General features: G+C 48.4%; 1 long non-coding RNA gene across 1 annotated transcript in view; it reads left to right on the forward strand.

The window, feature by feature from the left end:
• LOC101670133 overlaps positions 1–2,778 on the forward strand; it is a 45,816-nt gene extending 43,038 nt beyond the window's left edge. The window contains exon 3 of the long non-coding RNA XR_199629.2: positions 343–2,778. This is a non-coding gene — a long non-coding RNA (uncharacterized LOC101670133). The remainder of the gene's footprint in view (positions 1–342) is intronic.
• Positions 2,779–10,327: the final 7,549 nt, after the last annotated feature.

The raw sequence follows: 10,327 nt of genomic DNA on the forward strand, positions 1-10,327 counted from the left end.
CGTGGAAAATTCCCGCCTGCCTGACTGCTATTCAGTGGCCTCTGTTTCTGCTTCAAGGAACAGGGAGAGAACAGGGTCAGAAGAGTAGGTGGCCCCTGGCAGCCCCCACCCCCAGGGTGATCTCTTCCTGCCAGTGTCAGGACAGTTAAGCCGCGTGCTCTGCTCTTTCTCTGCGGCCCAGAGCTGTGTGTCCCAAGATTGGATCCACAGGGGATTTTTCCGCTCCCAGGCACACTCTAGTGCCCAGGCATGGAATCACCCACTGCGCCGGGTCTCCCTGCTACGGAGAGGAGGTCTCCCTGCTAACTGATCGTCTCTTGTGCTGCCTCTTTCCCATTACAGGTTAGCCTGGGGCGGAAGATAAAGACATTTGCCACCAAGATGGTAATCACGAGTGGAAATGAGGAGGACAGAGAAGGCCAGGAGAGAGAGAATAAAGAAGAGAGTATCTTGGCGATGCTGGGGATTATCGGGACCATTCTGAACCTGATTGTTATCATATTTGTATACATCTACACCACTCTGTGAATGGCCCGGAGGGTGCTTGGAGCCCACGGGGGTGGCCGGAAGACGGGAGCCCTGCGTGTCGACACAGCCATGATCAGACGCTGTGCAAACAAGCGGGCTTGACCTACACACGCTGCTGGAGCAAATGCACCTTCGAACTTTATAAAAGGGTCACACAAACCAAGCCTGCCACCAGGAGCAGACACTAAAGCACAATGAATCCAACAAGACTCATTCACACAACAAGGAACTCAGCGTCTTTGGCCCAGGGCCCGCGAGACCGCTCGGAAGACCAGCCTTTGACGCCGTCGGTGAGCAGATGGGGGCAGAAATCCACGGTCCCAGATCTCTGATGGCTCTCACGCCTCGGGCAAGGGCAACAGGGCAGTGTGGCTCGGGGGTGCATCACCCGGGACATGCGCTTGGCCTCCACTCCACGGACCGTTCGGAACAAAACCCTTTGACACACATCCCACCCATCAAAAGTGTCTAACTATTTGATACTGGGGAGATAACTTATTTTTCTTTTTTCATTGGCTTGACGTGTGTATCTGTTCATATCAAGGTTTATAAATATATATTTTTAATAAATGTGCTCTATTTTTTAGCATGAACCAAATATTTGGAGAGGCGCTCCTGGAGTCCTAGAGCCTTCTTTGGTTTTATCTGCTTTGCCCCGTAGACTCGCAGGTGTTCTGTGGTATTGCCATTCTTGTCCTGCTTTGAACATCTTCAGTCTTTTACCTTCTTTCTCTCTCTCTCCTTTTCTCCCTCTCTCTCTCCCCCACTTTTTGGTCTGGAGGGCATTTCCCATAATACCAGCCATGGCCCTGGTCAATGCATGTTTTCAGATTGTCCGTTGAGCGGCTTTTTGTTGTTATAGGGGAGATCTAAAACGATCGTGGGCATGGGGTCCTTCGTTGCACCGTATCCTTATTGAGAATTTTGCATGAACAAGGGCTGAGTGATAGATCAGCTTCTGAGAGATGTAAAAAGGACTGTCATGGAAGCAGAGAGGGCAGCTGTATCCACAGATCATCTCTAGGATGGAACATTCAGCTTCTTCCTGGCAGCATTATTATTTCATGCTTGTGACCATTTGTCGATCAGATTTTTATCTTAATGGCCACATGCCGTGCAAGATAGGGGAGACCGAGGGGGTAGAGGCCAGCGTGAGTGCATAATCCCTCCCTTAGTGAACTGCCTGGGACCGTTATCAAAGTAGTTGGGATGTAAAGGGCACGTGGATTCCGTCCCCGCAGGAGAGATCTGGGTGTTTCAGGCTGCAGAGATACCCCTGTGACAGGTGACCTTTTAAGGGCACAAGAAGGGGTCAGAATGATCACCCCCAAAAGATTGCTGTGCTTCCTTAAAGCTCCTGGTTTACACCCCCGCAAAGCCACTTCCTCCCCGGTAGGGTTGGGTGAATATATATGAATTTGCTCTGTTCTCCCAGCTCCCTGAGCCGGGTCTTTGCCTGGCTGTGACAAAGAGGGTCACAGTTCCTTTTGCCAGTGCCAGACTTGTTCATGGATGAAAGAAGCAGCAACTTGCCTTGTTGGGTTCAAATGACGCGCGGCAGGTCTCTACCGCCAGATCTCTCCCTCCCCTTGTGGTATCTGAAATTCCACCATTAGAGAGTCATTTCTTGTGCTCTTCTAAGGGACCAGGTTCTTTTATTAAGCAGATGCCCTTGAGCACCTGGCTCTGACATTATTCATCTGGTGTCTTCTCTTCCCTACCGGAAGCAAGTAGACACGCATTTAGGGCACACGGTGTGCCAGACACAGTGCCGGACACTTTCTATTCCTTAGGTCATTGAATTCCCCCTGTATCCCTGTGAGATGGGGAGGTCTTTTCCCAGCATCGTGGAAGAAAGGCGGACTCAGAGAGATCATGTGGCTGAAACGCCTCCTCCCGATCTGATCGTTTCCTTAGCCCAGCCAGGACTGGGCTTCTGGAGAGAGAGGAAATGCTCAGGAGGGGAAGGCGCTGGAGAGAGCCCTTGGGGTCAGGTCACAGACCTGATCGCTTTGCTAAGGGCCAGCTCCGCACACCTCCCCACCCCCTCCTCCATAAAAATAAATAAGCCTTGGCAACTCCTTGGACACTGACAGAATATCATACAAATAAGGACAAGGGACCAGAGGAGGCTGGTTAGAAATAAAACGGGATGTCGGGCGGGGGGAGTTATCTACCAGGTTCTTTGTGATTCTAGAAAGACTGTATGAAAATTCTGAACAGTGAACAGAGTAAACAATAAAGGTGCAATGGATTAAAAAAAATCGATGTCTTCTCTTCTTTAACATCAGCGTGTTTTTAAGCTTCTCTCTCATTCCTTCCTCTGTACTTTTATTATATTCAAAAAACACACTAAAGAAAACCCAGAGTGTAACGCTCTTCAACAGAGACTGTTTGGGCCCTAGAAGCCACGATGCTTTTTCAAGTATACGAGTTCAAAATTTATTGAGGGAAAAACTTCCTTTCCAACCCTCCGAGCCGCCTCCCGATGGTTCTTCTAGCCTGGAATCCGGAGCCTGGAAAGAAAGCTGCCCGGTCAGTGCATGCTGGACGCAGGAGCGGCAGTCTCCTGGGTATCTGGTACGCATGGTCTGATCCCCACTCTCACTTAGCACAACCCAAGAAGGCACGTGGCGCACACTCACAGCTCCCCCGACAATCTGGAGGAGTCTTCTGAGAACAGTGAAGGGAGATGCTGCCTTCAGCCCTGGGTCCTCAGAGTCTTAGTAAGTGTAGGGAGCCCAGCCTCGGAGAGCGTAGCAATAATCCCGACCACAGAGGGCCTGTGCCCTCCCCAGCACTTTGCACCCACTCTGCAGGACCCTCCCAACCACCACCCCTTCCCCCCCCCCCGCCCCCGGCCATGAGATGTGTCTGCTTATTCCAGTTTGACAAGCTGATGGAAACGGCTCTTAAGAAGGCAGTTGGATCGTTCCAAGTTTGCAGGGTGAGGAACCAGCAGAATCAGACCTTCTGATTCCGGATTCCGAGCGCTGTCAGCAGCTTGTGTGGCCCAGGCTATGGGGGGTCAGCTCCGTGGGCATCCGGCAGATGTCGGCTCAGAGCACACTGCTTCCCACCACTCCTGGAGCTCCCTGATCTCCATGCAGCTGGCCCGGGCAGCACGGCTGAATAGACACCTCTCACTTCGGCCCCAGGGGAGAAACTCAGACAGCCCAGTCCAGGAAGCAGAGGTTTGGGGCTGCAGAGTGCTCGCCTGTGGTCCGAACCGCATTTGGGGCTCCTACGCGTGGGCATCCCACCCCAACTCTAGGACCCCTGGTGTTCCTCACCTGGAAACCGGAGAGATAATGGCCCCCAAATTCCATCAGGTGGATACATCTACTGCATTCAACTGAGGCAGAAAGTGGGACCAGCAAGGTGAGTTACTTGTCAGGGGCCCAAGGACTGTGAATTCATGCAGCAAGGCGCCGGGCCGAAGTCCTGGGGACCGCTGCCTTCCCCCGTGCAGCCCAAGTATGAGATGGAGGCCCCCAAAGAGCGAGCCCCGAGGAGCCTGAGGTCACTGGAGGGAACAGGATGCCTCAAAGACCTTCAGGTTCAGTGTGAATGACCCAGACCCTGCGAAGCCGAGGAGGGGCTTGGGGTCCCACTGACTCTGCCGGATAGGGGAGGGACAGGACCAGAGACGCTTTCCCTAAGACTTTTTTTCCCTTTTTTTTTTTTTAACTCATAAAGCCAACTGACACCTAGGTGGGAGCAAGTCCCCAAGTCACATAGCTCAGGAGTCCAGAGACGTCAAGGGAAGTCTGGGGAAATTTTATAAAGACTTTTTTCTTTTTATTTTATTTTTAATTTTATTTATTTATTTGACATAGAGGGAGAAAGAGAGTGAGAGAGGGAAACGGGCAAGGGGAGTGAGAGAGGGAGAAGCAGACTTCCCGCAGAACGGGGAGCTGGATGCGAGGCTCAATCCCAGGACCCTGGGATCATGACCTGAGCTGAAGGCAGATGCTTAATGGCTGAGCCACCCAGGTGATCTGAGACTTTTTCTTTTAAAAAGAGCTTCCTGAATTTTAGTTTTGGACTAAAGGGTATTATGCTGAGCAAAATAAGTCAACCAGAGAAAGACAACTATCTTATGGTTTCACTTCTTTTTTTTTTTTTTTTTTTTTAAAGATTTTATTTATTTGACAGCACAAGTAGAGAGACAGGCAGAGAAAGAGGGGGAAGCAGGCTCCCTGCTGAGCAGAGAGCCCGATGCAGGACTCGATCCCAGGACCCTGAGATCATGACCTGAGCTGAAGGCAGAGGCTTAACCCACTGAGCCACCCAGGTGCCCCTTATGGTTTCACTTCTATGTGGAGCATCAGAAACAATATAGAGGATCCTAGGGGAGGGGCGGGGAAGTGAAGAGGAAATCATCAGGGAGGGAGACAAACCAGGAGAGACTCTTAATTACAGGAAACAATCTGAGGGTTGCTGGAGGGGAGGTGAGTAGGGGAGTGGGGTAACTGGGTGATGGGCATGAAGGAGGGGACGTGATGTAATGAGTACTGGTGTGATATGCACCTGACGAATTACTGAATGTTACATTGGAAAAATAAAGAGCTTCCTGGATATTGGCTGCACCACAAGGCCTTTTTCCAGTGCACGTTGCTGTGATTTCTATGCAAAATCTAAGACTGAGAAATGCCTCTTAAAGCCGCAACAGAAGGGGCCTTTCATTCTTATTTGTCTTTTCACGAATCACACACACATGGTCACAGTTGAAAAGAGCGAATACTTTTTTAAAAACTCTTTAAAATTTTTTTAAAAATTAAAATAATCTCCAGATACCGCCACCCAGAATCAAGTTGATATTTAGTGCCTTCATTCAAGACCCAGGTGGCAGGCACATCAGTTTGGTGAGACCGTTTTCCTTGAAATATTAAAATGTTGTTGCCTTGAGGCAAGGCACGCTCTTGGTCGTTGGGGATGTTGGGGAGCCATTGTCCCTACATTCCCTGTTCTAATGGACAGCTCCCCTTGTTTCTCTTACTTGCTGCGTCCGAAGGCATCCTAGATGGCCATCTTCAACAACCACCCAGGCACTTCAGCATGAGCAGTTGGAATATTATAATTTACACGAACAGTGCCACGCTGTGAACACTGCTCTCAGATATTTTGTCTGTAACAATCAGGCATATGCTTGCCTATCAATGAGTCTTGGGATTCTGTCGCTTAGATGTACCATCACTGATGACCCTGTTTTCTTACTGTTGGACCTTGAGGCTGTTGGCAGCGTTTGCTCGAAAGCACCAGCCCAAGCACCCTGGGATGGTCCCCTCCAGTAGTATCAGTGGGTTCCTTCACAACAGCGTGGAGGAAGTCACTTCCCCAGACTAAAGTGATGGTGGGAATCCCGTGGGTGCAGGAAACATACGCTTCTTCTCAGATCTCAGCTGCAGAGGGCAGCCTGGCCCGAGTCTTCAGAGAGGCTCCCAGCTGACCAGGTGTATTTGTAGGTGGGGATGCAGGTGGAACACAGGATGATGACCTGGGCCAGGACCCCGGGTCGCAGGTGGTTGTGCTGGTCTTAGACAGACCTCCCAGATCTCCAGGTCATTAGGAAAGCCGAAGGAGACAATGCAGATAGAGCTCCCTGCGGAATGCCTGGAGGACAGGTGTGCTGTCATACATTGCGGGATGGCAAATCACAGGAAGTCTTTCAGTTAGAGTGTCTGTCTCTATCTCCCTCACCACCTCCTCCTGCCTCCCTCTCTCCTTATTTCTCTTCCTCCCTCTCCCCTTTCCTCCCTCTCCTCTTAGCACCTGGACCTCTGCCCACTTTCCTGTGAACACTGCCATCTGCCACGCTTGGTCTTAGGGCATCTCTCTGCCCCTCAGGAGCCTACAGAGCATCAGAATGCCCACCAGTCTCCTTGCATCCTGTTCTCTGCAGAAACAGTCCCGTCTGCCATGCAAGCACTTTCCTGATAGCGACTTCGGGAGCCCAGACTGGTTTCCACAATGTCACACGTTGGGAAGAGAAAGTTCCAGAGGCCAAATTCCCGATTCTGCCTCTGAGAGCGGTCTCCTAGAAGACCCTGTGTCTTCTGCTTCACTAAAGGCAGGATTTCTATGATGGGACACCCTGAGAAAGACCCCTTTGTGGGCCAGGGGACTGTCTGACATCACTGCATAATGATTCTTCCCTCTCGCAGGAAGCAGATGGAATGAACAGACAGCGGATATTTTCTGTTGTTCGTAAACAAGTTACACAAAATGGTGCATGCTTCTGGAAGAAAACGAGCAACATATTGCTGTGAGAAACAAGATCACAAAATAGATGAACTTTTCCCTCCAAGACTCTGTTAAGAGGCATGTTTGTGAGACAATAATGGGGGAATTCTGCAGAACAGGAGTCAGATCGGACGCCTCTACTGCAGACTAATCAAGGGTCAGTGCACCTCGCTGCCTAGGATAGCAGCCTGCCAGGTACATACCCTCGGCCTTAGAGCCTGGAGTTCAACTCTGTTGCCTGTTTTGGTCACTGAGAGGACAGCACAACTCAATGTCCTGTTTGGATAGGAGGAGCATCCCACTTCCCAGCCAAGGGCGGGAAGCTGTGGGGTAATAGCCGAAGGGTCTTAAGCATTACAGTTAGTAAGGAAACAAAAGGACAATGTCTTTAACTAGGATCAGTCTCACTGGGACTAAAGGAATCAAAGTTAGAACAAGCAAAGAGGTGGGTCAGCCTTAATTCTGGCAAAAGCCAAAGTTCACGCCTCCAATCTTCCCTACCCATAAGCTGCCATCTTTCTCTTCATCAGAAAGTGGTCACTTCTGTCATGAAAGGCCAAAGGCATAGACCGATGATGACCCATCACTATGGACCAGTTACACATCCAAGCTTCTGGGATGCCTGTGTGTCACTTAATCTGTGGGACCTCCAGCCCAGGAAAGGTCACTTCAGGCCTTCCCTCACAAACTTGCATATTCCAGAAGAAACTTGTGGGTTCCTCTGGGAGTCCATACACATTTAGCTTACCTACCCCTTGAGTCAGCTCCCAAGGAGACTTGTGTTGATAATTCATAGAACAGGAGTCAGACGACACCCCCACAGCGCTCTTGTCTCCCTGTGCCTTAACACCCTCCTCCCATCTTGCCCTCTGAGACTCTATTGTCCCAGCGTCTGAGGCCATTATCTGACCCAGGTTGACCATGTTTTGTTCTTTGGTAACTTTGTATTTAGTTCTGAAGAGTCCACGTTAATGTTTTTGATTCTCAAGACTCTGGTGTAGAACTTTGGATTCTGAAGTTCTAAGACTCTGCCTCAGCCTTAGAGAGGTATGAATTCAGCTTCAGTGCGGTGGTCTGGTTGGTTGGACGTTGGCTTGGCCACCAGAACTGGGCAACAGTTCTTTCCTATCTCACTTCCCTCTGGAAAACTCACTGGACAAGTCCATTGCTTTGGGTATTTGAGCAAATAACATGATCAGAAAGCCCATCTCTCAGTCCTTGCTAGTGACTACCCCCAGCTCTTCCTGAGAGCCAGGAAGTCAACCAGAAATGAGGATGGGGTTTTGAACCTGACAAGTCTTCTGTTCCAGTCCCCAGTCTGCTCCTGATCAGTCATAGATCTCGGACCGGAATCTTTTTATTTTTTTTAAAAATTAAATTAATTTATTTATTTTCAGAAAAACAGTATTCATTATTTTTTCACCACATCCAGTGCTCCATGCAATCCATGCTCTCTATAATACCCACCACCTGGTACCCCAACCTCCTACCCGCCCCCCTGCCACTTCAAACCCCTCAGTTGTTTTTCAGAGTCCATAGTCTCTCATGGTTCACCTCCCCTTCCAATTTACCCCAACTCCCTTCTCCTCTCTAACACCCCTTGTCCTCCATGATATTTGTTATGCTCCACAAATAAGTGAAACCATATGATAGTTGACTCTCTCTGCTTGACTTCTTTCACTCAGCATAATCTCTTCCAGTCTGGTCCATGTTGCTACAAAAGTTGGGTATTCATCCTTTCTGATGGAGGCATCATACTCCATAGTGTATATGGACCACATTTTCCTTATCCATTCGTCTGTTGAAGGGCATCTTGGTTCTTTCCATAGTTTGGCAACCATTCGGACCGGAATCTTGATGTTTTTGAACTTTGATTCTCTTGCCATGAATTTAATAAATCCATTCCCTCAGTGTAATTGTGTAGATTACATTTTTATGTTGGGAAACTTAAGAAAGTAAGCTTCTATTAACTATTAACAGCAACTAAATGTGTGTGTATGTATTTAAGACATTTTTCCTACTAAGGAATAATGATAAGGATACAAGAATCAGATTCAATGTTTCAGAATCTTCTTAGGGACAAAATTAGCCATGTAGCTTCACCTGAGATGGTGGCAAAGGTCTATTCAATTGAAGAAACTAAGTATTAGAAACTTGGAAGTCACTGCATATTGAAATGTGAGCATAGTGAGCTCCTCATAAATCATTCCATATTTTAGTTCTGTCTTCTACCCACAAAGAAAATGAACACAGAAAAATGTTTAGGAAGACAAAGATGTGTGACTTGTAAAGAACATGGCAGGATGGGAAAATGTGTAAGTTTTCTGTATAGAAAGAACTTACCAAGAAACTTAACCTTCAGAAGAATCTTTGTGGAGTGGATGGGGCAGAAGGAGACCAACTGTCAGTCTCAATCAAGAATTAACGACATCATTCTTGAATCTCCAGGCCACTCCTTATGTCCCCTATGCTATCTTTCTCACTATTGCAGAAGAAGACAAAACCTTAGTCAAGGCTTCCAGAAGGGGTCACCATAGTGCTCTCCATCTGTGATAGTAGATGGCACTTCTCTTCCTGAGGTATGTCATTTCTCTGAGCCTTATCTCTTCTAGAAAACTGGATGATACTTTGCAAAGATCCGGTGAGGATTTACAGATCATGCTTGTCCAGTGCCTAGCAGGTGCTTAGCACATAGAAGGTACTTACTGAGTGAAAGTTCTTACCATTATTTCCCTAAGATAAAAGAGTAAAGAACTTGATTCATCTCCTTGGAGGTTGGCCTTAAAAACCACCTCTTCCAACACAGCATCCCAGACTCTCTTTCTAAGTGATTTCACCTTGGAAAATGGAAGGAGTTGAAAGTTTCTACTACTGGACGCCTGGATGGCTCAGTGGGTTAAGCCTCTGCCTTCAGCTCAGGTCATGATCTTGGCGTCCTGGGATCGAGCCCCGCATCGGGCTCTCTGCTCAGCAGGGAGCCTGCTTCCTCCTCTCTCTCTGCCTGTCTCTCTGCCTACTTGTGATCTCTCTCTCTCTCTGTCAAATAAATAAATAAAATCTTTAAAAAAAAAAAAAGAAAGAAAGAAAGTTTCTACTACTTACTAGCTGTATGACCTTGAGACAAATGACTTGTGTGGGCACTTTTTGTCTTAGAGGGGTGGATAGGGACACACCAAGATTTAATGTTGGTAGCCCATTCTTGTTAGCCAGTTCCCATACTGTATAGGTTAGTAGACATTTTAAATGATCACTTTGCCTCCCCCTGTTACCTTATCCCCAGGCTTCCCACAAAAAATCAGTACACTCCACTCTTTGCTTTATCCTCTGCCACTATCCCCCAACCTCTGCCAGCCTCCACCACCTGCTTCCTCCCAGGTAAAGAATCTTTGAGAAAAATCTACAAAACTTCTCCTGATTTGCCCCATGCTGATCCTTATTACAAGATATGTCAGTCCTTGCCCCATCTTCCCCTTCTGACTGAGGCTGCCTCACCAATTGCACCCTGCAGAAAGCAATACCAGATTCTTCCTTGCTCATGGATAGCCACCAAAGG

Source organism: Mustela putorius, unplaced genomic scaffold (assembly GCF_011764305.1).
Source record: "Mustela putorius furo isolate JIRA1106 unplaced genomic scaffold, ASM1176430v1.1 tig00000129_pilon_pilon_pilon, whole genome shotgun sequence".
Lineage (NCBI taxonomy): Eukaryota > Metazoa > Chordata > Mammalia > Carnivora > Mustelidae > Mustela > Mustela putorius.